Here is a 14,127-nt window from a genome sequence, read left to right as displayed (position 1 = left end):
TAGGTATATAAGTATCTCTCATAGGACGCCCATGTCCCAGCATTATAATGTAAGTACCGGCTACCGAGTAAGAGATAAAAACCGATACTCTACATTTAATGTATTGCACATACACCGTATATTAGAATACTTACAATATATCGTGACAACTTCATGCATTTTTTTTCCTTTGTGCAATTTCCATTGCGTAAAAAATAAATTCCAACATGTGTATCCGTGTAGAAGTTTCTAAATATAAATTTTATAAAAACCCACCACGCGTTTATAAATCAGAGCCACGATTACGTCTTAACTTCGCCAGCACTCTCATTCAAAGATGTTTTTAAACCACACATCGATATTTTTGCGTAAAATGTGTTTATAAATATTTGTATTAAACTTTGGTTGTTACATTGTTGGTAAGTACCATCAACCAGCTGTCAATAAAGAACGCCTGTAACATTTTCGGCTAATGGAGTTAGTGTCACTCGCAGTCAATCGCTCTACATATTTTAATATTTCTACCACGAGGCTCTTATTCCTTTTAGGGCTGATTTTTCAATCGTTGGTTAAAACTTATTCATCGAATAACGTATTAAACTACCATTTCAAAAATGTATTCTAATTGTCCGTATTTGACAGATTACAGGTGACATTTTGAAATGTTCGTGTAAAACTTTATTGGACGGATAAATAACCAAGGATTGAAAAATCGGCCCTTAACGATATTTCTGTAACAAGCAATCAATTAAATCTTTTGTGCTTTGTTTTTAGTATTGTACGAGTATAAAGCTCTTTGCTTTCAAACGGAACTAATGAGAGTGGTCGATTTATAAATAAAAATATAATGGGATATCGTTTCCCTTTGTATTTTTTTTTTATTATTAAATTATGTCTAGGAAATACATAATTCCAAAAGTGTATCAAATAGGTAATTCACGTGACCACTTAGGAGGAAAATTCGTGATTTTCACTGATCGATTTTCTTTGCGGACAAGTTAAATTTGATTAATAATAACTAAAGCAAGGTATTATTCTTGTGGTGATGCTTTCTGTATTATACCAGATTGAGACAACTATTTTTTTAGTATTAGTAACAACTACTACAACTGGTATGAGGAGGAGGACATAAAATTTTAAAAATTTGCATAGTTCCTTTGTAATGCGATTTAGGCTCGGAAAAGATGCAAAATTTACTTTCATCCTTATCAAAATCTTGTAACTCATTGGCCTATCTTGACATAATAATGCTGTAAAGTTTGAACTGTCTGAACTTTAATACTTAATCAACATGAATAATCATTTATTATTTCAAACACTTTTTGCAGTAAGAATTTTTTAGCAAAGTGATTTTTTACTTTATAAACGTAACATCTGCGAAAAAATTTGTACCGATCTAGTTTTTTAAACAAGAGTTTTGAAAAGTTGTTTCAGTTTTGAGGACATTAATATTATATGCATGTTTGCGTCTCTTATAAAGTTAACAATGATGATGAGAATATGTGATGTAATATTTTCCAAGAAAACTTTTGAGAAAAGATTTTCTTCATCCAATAATAACCCACGCTAAAAGGCGAGAGGGCAAGTATAGTAAGCCAATATATTGCTAGGTCCGCTTTGTGTATTCTTAAGCCATAAAGAAAACTTTAAGTGCGGTATGGGCCGCATAAATGATTCCCCAGGTCCCTGTTTTATGTAGCTAGTGCGAATCGCGTTCAATATGCTCATACAATGATAATAACACATGTTTATGGTTTAATGTAAAAGAATTTTTATTCATGGATATTTTTGTTCAGTTTTTACGATTATTGATCGACACTACAACCGATTTATCTCTGAATGTACCTAATTGAATTTATATTTCAGTCGTGAACAGACTGTACGGTATATTTTTATACGAATTGAATATTGGGATAAACATAACAATTAACATCGTTCCCAATGTGTATATCTCGTCCAATATTGTCAATCATGTACATGTTTCGTTTAAATAAAAAATATTGACGAAATGCTTCGTGTTCGTAAATACACATAAAGTACTACCTACGAACACTTGACTATGGATGTTTATCAAAGGGACTGTAATTCACTTTACGGATTCAAACAATTTTGCATTCCGTCACAACAATACAGATGCACAAATATTTCATTAAAATTACACTCACCTGAGTTCCACTACCGAAATTAGAAAATTAATTGAAATGTACATATTCGTGTTTATTTGGTTTGCTTTTCATAGTAAATTACGCCCAAAAACCATTTATCAACTAATTAATTGCTTTCGACGCACAAGCACAAATATTGGACATCACGTTATTTGAGTTGGAAAGTCGCAAACAATAATCCGACGATTAAGCCATAGTTAATAGCTGTTTTGATATTCTATTACCTGTAGGTACCTACATCATACATATCAGCAAGCATTTTGTATTAGTTAGACATTGTGTATAATTTATTATTACATACATAGAACTAATAGGTTTACGAACTGAAAACAATTTTCTTGAGAGTAAACATCTACAATCAATTTATCAACCTTCAAATACGCCGTGTGTTAAACCACATGGAAAAGCCAACACCGCTTCTGAGGTATAAAAACAAACGAATAAATACTGAATATTATTTTTATTTAATTGACTGCTATTGCCTCAAGTAATTTTTAAATTTATAGATCTTTTGACAGGGTTTTAAGCTAGCATCAGTTATCTACAGCGCCTACTCCAAAAGTTATAATGCGCATAGAAATCTTCGTCACTGTTCGGCAACTGTATATAGAGTGGTTAAATGCATTTTCTTCATGCAGAATTTAGTGTTTTGTAAAATGTTTTGTGCTAAAAGAGATTAATATTGATTTGCAAGTAACGATTTTGTTTTGATAATTCATTGTAAGTAAATAGCGAGAAAACCCCACGATTGCGAATATATTATCTTTGTTGGATTGATTTACTTCGAAAATTTTGTAGTAGGTAGGTACCTACTTTTAAAGTGTCTTACTGAAGCTGGAGTAATGATGAAAGAAAAGAAGGTTAAAATAACACAAGATTTATATTGTAAAAAATATGGCTTAAAACACAGAAATATAATCATTAAAATCTCAGTTCAAAAGTATTTACAGTACTAATCATTCCACAATATCTACAATTACAAAAAAAAAAAAAAACATTCAGAATCAGGGATTATCTTTATTTCTGACATTGTATATACATCGGAACTTTCGTTATGCTCTTCTTCATTTTCACTTGGCCTACTGCCATCACCTGTGTAAATAATCATTTCATCAATAAATTCACCTTTTAAAATAAAATCAAGAAGGGTACGTAATAGCAGCTCTATATAATTCTACACAGAGAGAACACGTGCAGTTACCACCAATAAAAAAAAAGACGACTGACGGATTTTTGAGTTTTTTGACTGACAGGCTACCGCCCGAATTGTTTTAGATTGTGTATGACTGTGAATTGACTTTTATTTCTTTTGAACAACTAAGGTGTAAAATGCAAGTGCATTGTTTAGGGCTCTTACGATTCAATGATTCGGGTGTTTTTGTAAATACGACAATTAGCGAAGAATTGCATGCGCATTATTAATTTTGGAATACTGTACATCCTTACACAATTTCCTGCAATTTCCAAGCTCAATAATTTTAAAAGATGAGATTAGTACCTGGCCAGGTATCATAAGAACGTTTTCGACTCAAAGTTTATGACAGATTTTGCATATTTATCCGTATAAAGTATTACAAAGTTAAGATACGTTTATCGTTGAGAAAGTGAAAAGTTAGTACTTAATTAAGAAGAGTTATCAAAAGCGAAGTACTAGGTTGGGAAGTTGATAATTAAATTAACCACAAGCTACTTTACCCGTTAAAAGATTGTGACTTTGTCGGAAGTTAGGGTTAAAAGATGTGTCTGTCTTCATTTAGTCTTCAATTTTAGCTTTTAATATATAGCATTCTCGTTGTTTGATTCGCAGTTTGATTATTGTGGATTAATTTATAAAGTTTTCCCTTAAGAAATATTTCACATCGTTCACTTCGTTCCAGAACCTTTAAGGCCAAGTATCAGTCGGTGAGAATCCTTTTGTATTTCATCAGCCTTCTCTAGCAGAAAAAACTACACCAGAATCTAAGCAAAAATTTTGCAAACTTCTCATCACTCTAAATTTATATTTGACCTAAATTAATAATAGAATATAGATAAAAAAGAACAGATTACCTATAGAAATTTATAAATAATATAAATAAATATTTAAATATAGTACGAAGTTTTTAAACCTAAGTTTACTCTTATAAAGAATATTATAGAGTATAAAATGAACAACATTAATAATGCAACACTTCCAATTTACGTACATCGCAAAAGTTCAGACTTCAGGCTTATCAAAAGAATAAAATTACTGGCATCCTTTGTCATATAATTTATGGTAATATTGAGATTGTTTGTACCATAAAATATAAATCGAAACCTACATAAAGAATTAAGTAGGTATAGAGTTAATGTAAGGAAACATCTACATTATATTTAGAATAAGGAAAATAAAGATGCTACAGGAATTCTCAATTTTAAACAAATTGTGTAAATTATTATTAAAGAAATATGTTTATGTATAGCGATAACAGAAACGTGTTCATTTAATAATGGATCGCATTTTAAAATAAGTTCTTAATGCAGAGAACGTTGCTACGTTTAGATACAAATTTAAAAGTTTTCGGACCCCTCCGACCTTATACATATTATGATACTTTCAGTTGGACACTTTTTCATCTGACATCACTTTACATGATGGAGGTTCGCAATTTAGTTTTTTTATATACCGCAACATTAAGAACAAAATCCTTATATCCAATAATCTATATCCTAATATCCTATATCCTATAATCCTATAATTTATATCTATATAATATATATCCAATAAAATAGGCGAGAATTATTTAAATGAACTAATTGATCAATAATTCGTCAAATTGATAACTGTAGAATCGCACCAAGCCGAAATAGCGGGTGCCTTCTACTACACTAGGGAAAATTTCGTTAACACAAAAATATCGATGATCCGTAATTATAGTGATCAGCAAAACAATGCACCGCGTACCTTAGAGATGATATATGCCGATTTGCAATACACGTGTTTTCGAGGGTCGGCGCTCGCGCACAGCAGATGAGCGACCCGGTCGAAGGCGGAAGTACAAGTGTCGTGGTGCATCACAGTTGAAAATACTTTGACAACCTTTGTTTGCATACTCTATGCCACCACTCTATACACACGAGCGAAACAATAACAAAAACTCTGTATTTGATTTTAAAATTTAAAATATCACCTTGACTAACTCGTATAAAGTTACGCATTCAAAACAAACTCTTATAACTTTCAGTGTAATTGGATCGCTTTGAAACATTTATAATTATTAAGAATGCGTGCGTTTATAAAGTTTGAACAGAAATTAATTTTAGCTGCTATATAGCGATCAAATGCTTCGTTATTGGGCATATAATATTATATTGCTGGCCTGGTTAATATAGTACGACATCTATCTTCAAAAATCCTTATTTTTCATATTTTTGAGTAAGAACTGCGGGCATAGGTATACCTACCTAAGGACCTGTAAGAACGTTGCTTAGGTAGGTACAATCTATGACCAAAAACTAAATATTTTATTTTGGGATGCTATAGTTTTAGTTAGTTTTGTTTATAGTTTTTTTTTTAATTTTTGTTTACTTGACGATATATGTATTATTATATGATTTTTTTTCAATTTCTAGAGACAACTCCCATAATATTAAATATTAATTACCGTTACATGCAATGTGTGTTATAATTAAGTATCATTTAATATCCCCCCTTGAATCTAGTATATTTAGATCAGCAGTAAAATAAATAAATGTATTTATATGTAATCCAGGAAAGCTGTTTAAACTTTTGTATATAGATCAAAGATCTTCACGGCTTAGAGTTATCTAACCGCGTCTAAGCAAACGGTCTTACATCCGCATAATCATAATATTTGTACAATGATTGCGCTATAAACATGCTACGGTATGTTTTAATATATATTTTGTAAATAATTTCACAATCTACGCATCTTTCTCTGTATACTATGGTTAATACTGTGTTATACTGTTCGCAAAATTCTGTATTTCTTGAATTTGGATTTAATACACTTGTCATTTATTTATTAGTAGGTAACGCGTGCGGCTTTGGTTTCACAGAACTAAAATTAAAATACAGTGCGCAAGTGTAATCCAGTAAACGTAAACCTCTCTGTATAGATCAGAATACGTATGAGCACCATTTCTAAAGGATTATCTATGTGCAACCTCAAATAATATAATCATGTAATTTCCGAAAACCACTGGAAAATTCAAAAAACAATATCATGATTTATATTTATTTTACATCTAAATTGAAATACATATTTAATGAATTTACTTTGTGTTTAAAACTTATCCTTTATTATATATGTATATTATTTTTTATACCTCAGTAATTTTTCGCAGTATCTTTCTTTTTCCTATATTAAACGTATTAACTGTGTTATATATAAGTATATACTTGGTCTGTAACTTACTCGTATAATAATGCCCTTGTCTACAGAGCATGAGTTGACCACCTAGACAATGGGTAAAGGAATTTGATTCATCTCTTGTCCGGAAGTGTTTGAGCATATGTTGCAATCTGACGTTAAATTGGAGCTACGAATATTGCATGTAATAAAATGGATATTTCAATATCCATTTGCGATGGTTATTATCAAAATAAAAATTATAATATTACATGTTTTGTTACAATTTGGTACGGGCTAAGGTTGCGGGTACATAATATTATAATAATAAACTTAATGAACTATAAAATTGCCTTTTACTTTTTAACCGACTTCAAAAAAAAGGAGGAGGTTATCAATTCGGCCGGTATTTTTTTTTTATGTATGTACACCGATTACTCCGAGGTTTCTGAACCGATTTACGTGATTCTTTTTTTGTTCGATGCGGGATGGTGTCGAATTGGTCCCATAAAAATTTAATTCGGATAGGCCCAGTAGTTTTTATTTTATGAGCATTTTTGTCTGTAGGTATTTGTAAATGTTGCAAGTGCAAATTTGAAGTCGGTTGTTTTTAACGCAGATATCACTTGTTATTTAAATGTTTGATTTGACGTTGAATTTCTTGAAAACAAAGCAAATTTAAAGTAATGCAATATGCGATATCTACTACAACAACTAAAGAATAGTAAAATCTTCTTTCTCGATCCACATGCCTACCAGTAGTATATTAATTCATTTCGGTAGCAGTGAGCTCGAAAATAGAGCAGTTTTATTAAGTTCAGGTAGCCGGCAGCGGTACGACAAATTAAAAAGAACTCTACAAAATGTCCGTTTCGCGTCACGGTGGTATTTGAGCTTATACGGTACATGCTATGGATGCTTAAAACAAAATGCCTATGCCAATTCTATAACAATAAAGTTTTATGTTATTGAGATTATGAGTGAATATAGTTCATCTCGAGTATTTAATTTTACTTGCTGTTCTATATCTATCAACTATGTATATAGATAACTAGCTTACCACCCACGGCTTCACCCGCTTTGTCTCAAATCTAATAAATTATATACTAAAACCTTCCTATTGAATCATTCTATCTATTAAAAAAACCGCAACAAAATCCGTTGGGTAGTTTTAAAGATTTAAGCATACAAAGGGACATAGGGACAGAGAAAGCGACTTTGTTTTATATACTATGTAGTAGGTACAGGGTAATAGATACAGGGTAATAGGGTCCACTCGCGTAGGTACGGTCGCAGATGATAAAAGTATTATAATCAAAACTGAAATGCAGTTCCTTTTCCAGCGATAATACAAATTTTAATTACAACATAGAAAATAATTTATCGAATCCTTTAAAAATTAATAAAGTAGCACTATCTTTAGTAAATTCAAATGTTTTAAATTCCTGCATAGTAAACAAAGCAATGAGACTGCATTTCGTGATCAATTGGAAGTCAATCTGAATATCGAGAATTGTTATTTCGATACAAATTCACCATTAAGTCAATAGCTTTGCCCAATTATCTGCATTTATCTGTGAATAGATATCAAGCCATAGTTACTTTATCAATATCTCATTCCAATAGCAATTACCATAATATTATCATCTACACTTACAGTAGAGACAAAAACCGATGTTTCTGGTGATTAATAAACTAAAAAATATTTTATGAATTTGTATTTCATAGGTTATAATTTAATTCACTTTTGAGCCCCGACAATCCAGTACAACACCATTATTTACGCTATGCAATTAATTTTAAAATTATTAATTACATGGACGTAAATTATTATGAATTAATTGGATTACATATTATTATAAAATTTAATATATTTATAATATTTACCACTGTTTATTTTAACCGTTTATGTTATTATCATATCACATTTTAGCTAAATAATATTGAAATAAATGAAATGATTTAATTCCTTTTTTACGTTCGTACACCACTAACTTTTGAAATAGGGTGTGCTTGAAAGAGATCATTTTTTTAATAATACCAAAATATTTAAAATAATATGATTAAGAATCTGTAGCTATATGAATTTCGTAATTACAAATTCATTAATAGCCCACTCGTAGCTTCTCCCTCGAGTAATGAGAGACCCTCTAATTTATCATTACACCAATTGGTTAAATAGCTCTAGCAAACGTCAATTGCATAAATTCCTAAAGATTCATATGTATTAAAATGGATATTTTGAGTGATATAAATTCTAAGTCGAATCAATAAACTGAACAGTAAAAAATAATTTCAAAAAAACAAGGCCAACAATCGTCAAAATATAGCCTTTTTTCATGTTTTACTGCGTGACAAAAAGATGAACTCAGAGACTATAAGAACTACTTATTGTCTACGGAACTTTAAAAGCAAATTCTCACCATATTTGGTTAGTAATAGGTTTTTTTTTAATTATTAATCAATCACAATATCAAATTAAATATAGGTAGAGAAAAAATAAATGCATATAATTTCTAATTGCTCTATAGTCTATTGTAATAGTGCCAATTTTCCGATACAGGTTAGCATAGAGCTAAATTATTCAAGTCTTATAAATATGATAATGCCTCTGTGTTAATTAATACGTTAAGTCTAAGTGGAGTTTAGTAGAGTGACATTTCCAGAGTGACTAACTGCGAATATGAGGAAACTGTGTAAAGTTATGCAAAGACTTTAGCACTAGTGCTGATCGAAATGAAGTTTAACATTTGATGTTGTTTGGTATAGTTGTCCTCAGAGTCGAAGCGATTGAGTTAATGGATAAAATATCAGAGAGAAAACCTCAGCTATTTAAATAAAAGCTATTCGCGTTGACTACAATAGATACGAAAGGAATTCTGAATATTTGTCGTTTACGTTTTTGCATATAAACAGATATCAAGGACAGTTGGGAAGTAGATATCAACTATTCTTAATAAAAGAGGAGGATACATCCGCAACTGATTGCGATATCATGAAATAGCAGTTTATTTGCATCGTACATCCTACGGCGTAATAAATATAATGCATTCTATAATGCAACACAAATACACTGGCTTATTTTCTTCCACTTTCAAATGTCGATTTTCGGTACCTACAACTGCTGACGGGTCCGCGGACGCGGTTCTACCGAATACCCGCGGCCCCGTCAATAAAGCGGCACGGCGGAACACAGTGGAGTTCGGTAGGTCCCTGCACTCAGCAGGGTGAGTCCGACATAACCCAGGGCTCTTTCCCCGAGTGCCCTGGGTATGCCTAAATGCATTCTCCACTATAAAAAAAAGGTACCTACAACTGCAATTCTTCTTCCTAATAAGAAGCCTGAATAATGTAAAACACATTTTATTTGGAAAGAAAATATCAGCTGGATATGAGCTAGCAGATATTACGTGTTATCCAATAATACTTATAAAAAATCGCTACTCGATGTTGAGAAGTTAGGAATATTGGCCGTTTGAAATTACTGCATTACAAAATGTTACATTTTTTAAAATTGTGTTACTTATAACGCAATTTGAACTATTTTTATATATTACTTTAAGTTATCCAAATTAAAGTGTATTTTATCACGTACATAATATATGAAAAATTACAACGAACTGGTATAAGCCATTCAGCCAAATATAAGAAGTTTATGATTGAGTAATTCTTCACAAATATCGTACTCGCTTTATCAATTGGAGAAATCCTTATTTATGAAAGCATTATTATCGACCAATCTTCAGTTTTATCACAGTACAGTGTACCCTATTAAAGATGGGGTTTCCAAGGCTCATTGCACTCGATCTCACACGATAAGTTGTTGAATAAAAGATACACTACAAAAAGATTTCAAGAGCTTCTCTCCATAAAATCTTGATAGTATCGGTCTTATTTTGGGTAAGTAATCTCTTTAAATTAAAAAGATTTACTTCTTATTTGCTTCTTATGGTAAGATTATTGGTTTAGTCTCTGTTCGAGATACCTAGTAATTGAACTCTCTACGAGTCGTAGACAGCTCTCCTATTAAGTAAATACTTTCCAAGTCCAGTCATAGTTCGAGAAAGATAAGTTTCATCAAATAGTATTATTCAGAAATGTAAATGATAAAATCAGGTTAAAAATAAGTAATAATATTGCATATAATAAAAATCTAGAGAAGTCAAATTACTAGAAAAATAAAATAATATGGTCGTCTTCATTGGCGTGACTTTAAATTTATGACGGTAATTCTACTTTATCGTCATGCTTCGCCAATGAAATCACGTAAAAGTAACCAACATTCTCTACAAGCTTATTATTCAGCAGACACTAGAATTAAGAGAAAGGTGTAAAAGTAACACGTTCAGTCGTTCAACCTATTTTCTGAAAATTAGAAGCGATTCTTTTTTTCCATTGAAATAAGGTATTGAAAAAAGGTTGAAAAATAACACATTTTTCATTTAATAATATAAGTAATATTCAAGTATTTTCCGTAGAAATGGAATTCAAATACCGCTTAAATTATACATTTTAACGAACTATATGAAAGGGTTATAAACGTTGTGTAAACAGGTTTTTCAATCCTCTATTTGCACGAGTTTTCCAGTATCCTGTACAAGTTCAAATAATATCAGTTCATAATAAATGGAAAGATAGTAAAATATATTATTTTACCTACGTACGAATTCAGCGAAAATTTCATTAATATAGGTATGTGTTTAACGTGTTAAAAGAACTAAATTTTTAATGAGCTTATAGCAATCATACCTATTCTACATTTATGAAATCTAGACAGTTTTTATTTAATAATGTTATAAATCAATTTTGTTCAATTCTGTTTCTTAAAAAGTTCATGTCGCTTAATTATAAGAAATTTATTAAGTTATAAGAAATCTAAAGTTATTCAATATTATCTAAGTTTATAATTGTATCGAGTACGCAATGAATTTGAATTGGCACAAACCGAGCATTAGCTAAATTGTCCAAGTTAATGGATTACATTTTGAGGCGTCTTTATTGAGCATGAGTTCGTATTTATATCGCTACAAGAAATTTAATCAAGAGTGAAGAAAAGTTATAATACAAAAATCTTATCTAATTTTATAGGTATTTAAATATAAGAAAAAGTTTGTAGCAATATGTTACTGTCGAATCCTTAATTTCTTACTAATATTATGACTGCGGAAGTGTGTTTTTTCGTTTATTTATATGCCTCTCTTTGTCAATGCAACGAAGCGATTTTATGACGATATTTTTGTGTCTGGGGATATGTAGGAGCACAGAGATCGAAATACGCTACTTTCTACTGCGGTGAAACATCACATTCCTATAGCAATTTCCTTTGATTTAGAATTACGCGGGCGTACTCACGGGCGGCAAGCAAACTAGCAAGTATCTAAGTTTCTAAGGTAACTTACTTTATAAAATGATCTAAATTTTATGCTCCGGTATACAAACTAAGTAGGAAATGTAATCCGTTCTTGAATCTCTTGATCACTGAATTGAAGTGAGGCGTATTGTGATGTCGAAAGGAAATGTGCTTAGCGAATTTCCTATCACCTAGAGATACCGATCTTCCTTATACCCCTGCTGTGAATGCATTCTGAATAAACTTTGAAATTCAATATGTTTTCAATTGATGCAAATATAAGTTTATATTGATAACTACTTTAATAAGAAATGTTATTGAATATCGCGTAGAGAGGAACGATCTACTCTACTACACATGTACACTCTACTACATTATGTAATACATCTTTATTGAATAACGACTAAAATGCATTAAATCTCTTGGTTTATACACAACAATTCTTCAGACTTTAAAAGACTAGGCTCTTGCCGTAGGTATTATTGCAAAGAAAAAACAAGAGCTTAATTTATTATGCTTTTCTAAAGATGTTACAGTTTCCTTAGCAAAATTTATTTTCTTTCTTTTATCAGATTTCTTATGAATAAAGTTTAAAAGCAATAAATCTAGGTTTGTTTTTAAATAATTTATATACAGTCTTCTCAACTTAGTGGCTTAAGAATTCATGTTATGTAATATGAGTTATCCAATATGTAAAAATTGAGAAAAATCTTGGTAAAGATTACCTACTCTCAGAATGTGATAACGTATGAATAACAAATTGTAATACATTGCTACGAGTTTAATATTATTGAATTAATTTTGAGGGCGTAATAATAACCTCTTTAGAAATGTGACTCATTGCGTGTCACAAATTCTTGATAACCACATCTACAAATAGCATGCATCATCTTAATACCAAAATTGATAATAGCAATTAATATTGTGCCCATAGATTAGAACAACTTTTTACCTATCGTGTTATCATAACGTCTCGTCTTGTAATACATAATTGGTAGTATGACTTGCTATTTTCCCTTCGAATATGTAGTGACATCAATATATTATTTAAGACTTTTACGGACGCAAGTTAACATAAAAATATCTAGTAGGTACAAGCTTCTAGCTCATAATATTAATGTTTGAAAATCACGCAATGATGAAAATGCACAATTTTAAAACACGAAGCTTGAAGGAACTTTATAAACATAACGATCGTTTGCAATAATTCAAGTGATAGGTACAAAAGTAATATTCAGACAATAGTTATTTGTGTAGAGTACATTATTATATAGCGTAATCTCCAGTATTGCTTTTTTATTTCTGCATACACCGATTTAGAGGTTTAATATGGTATGTAATACTAGAGAGGTTGTTCATTATGTCCTAAGATATATTAAATTCCTAAAGGTCTGGCCGGCTAGATATTTTATCCCCATTTCATTAATAAACATGAACCAAATAATATGCAGAAACCAATTCATTAAAAGCAGTAATACTGAAAACAAAATGATTAAATTTAAGGGAACTTTAAAGATATGCAACTAAATATAGAACATAAATTATTTTTACTCGTAAAAAATTTTATCAATCTAATATTAACTTTTATTATGTTTCTATTTTTAATTTAAATGAATTCAAAGAAAGTGTCGTCTGCAAATTGTATTATAGGTAGGTTGGTACTCACTACTATAAATAAAAGTAGAGAGTAGAACAGTAGATATTTTTATTCCTTATTATGATGAAATATTATTCATGTTTATATAAGGAGAAACAATACTAATCGTTTAGACAGTTCGATAATCATAAAATTGAAGATTAAATTATTAAATTAAATTAATGTGTCATAATATGTTATTTAACCATATCTTAACATTGGCAATTAAAGTTTCATCTATGTGTGAAGCTTCGCCTTTTTTCCTTCGCAAAACTTTGCCTTCATTTGCGTTAGTAAAAATCATCTTATTTCATTCATCATGCGAACAATTGCAACTATTAAATGAGACACGTGGACATAAATAACTGTTAATATAGGTACATACCACCACATTTTGCAGGAACAATATAACAATAGGATAGAGCCTTATAAGTCATGCGCCACGTAAAAAAAATTATGTGTAAATGGTTTGATAGACACCAAAATAGGAACACAAAAGGAGGTTTATCATATATAGCTCTAAAACGTTTAATTATTTGAGCAAATCGTCGACAAAATTTAATTTGAATACTTTTTGTAACCTTGATGGGATCAGGAGAGGCATAAATACTCTTATATATTTAAGCGGCAAGGGAATATTAACTCTAACGAGAGCTTTATATG

At 30.5% G+C, this 14,127-nt stretch overlaps 1 protein-coding gene across 2 annotated transcripts in view; it reads right to left on the bottom strand.

Moving 5' to 3' along the window:
• The window catches only part of LOC123692990 (tachykinin-like peptides receptor 99D), a 59,595-nt gene that overhangs the window by 30,380 nt on the left and 15,088 nt on the right, over window positions 1-14,127 (bottom strand). The window contains exon 1 of one of the 2 annotated variants that reach the window (XM_045637856.1): window positions 5,071-5,100. The exons of the other annotated variant lie outside the window; for it this stretch is intronic. The gene's annotated coding sequence lies outside the window, so the exon portion shown is untranslated. Of the gene's footprint in view, window positions 1-5,070; window positions 5,101-14,127 lie in introns of those variants that run through there. 2 annotated transcript variants of the gene reach the window in all.

Source organism: Colias croceus, chromosome 7 (genome assembly GCF_905220415.1).
Source record: "Colias croceus chromosome 7, ilColCroc2.1".
In the NCBI taxonomy this organism is placed as follows: domain Eukaryota; kingdom Metazoa; phylum Arthropoda; class Insecta; order Lepidoptera; family Pieridae; genus Colias; species Colias croceus.
Note: the sequence above shows the minus strand (reverse complement) of the source record. Positions and strands in the feature narration are given on the sequence as shown.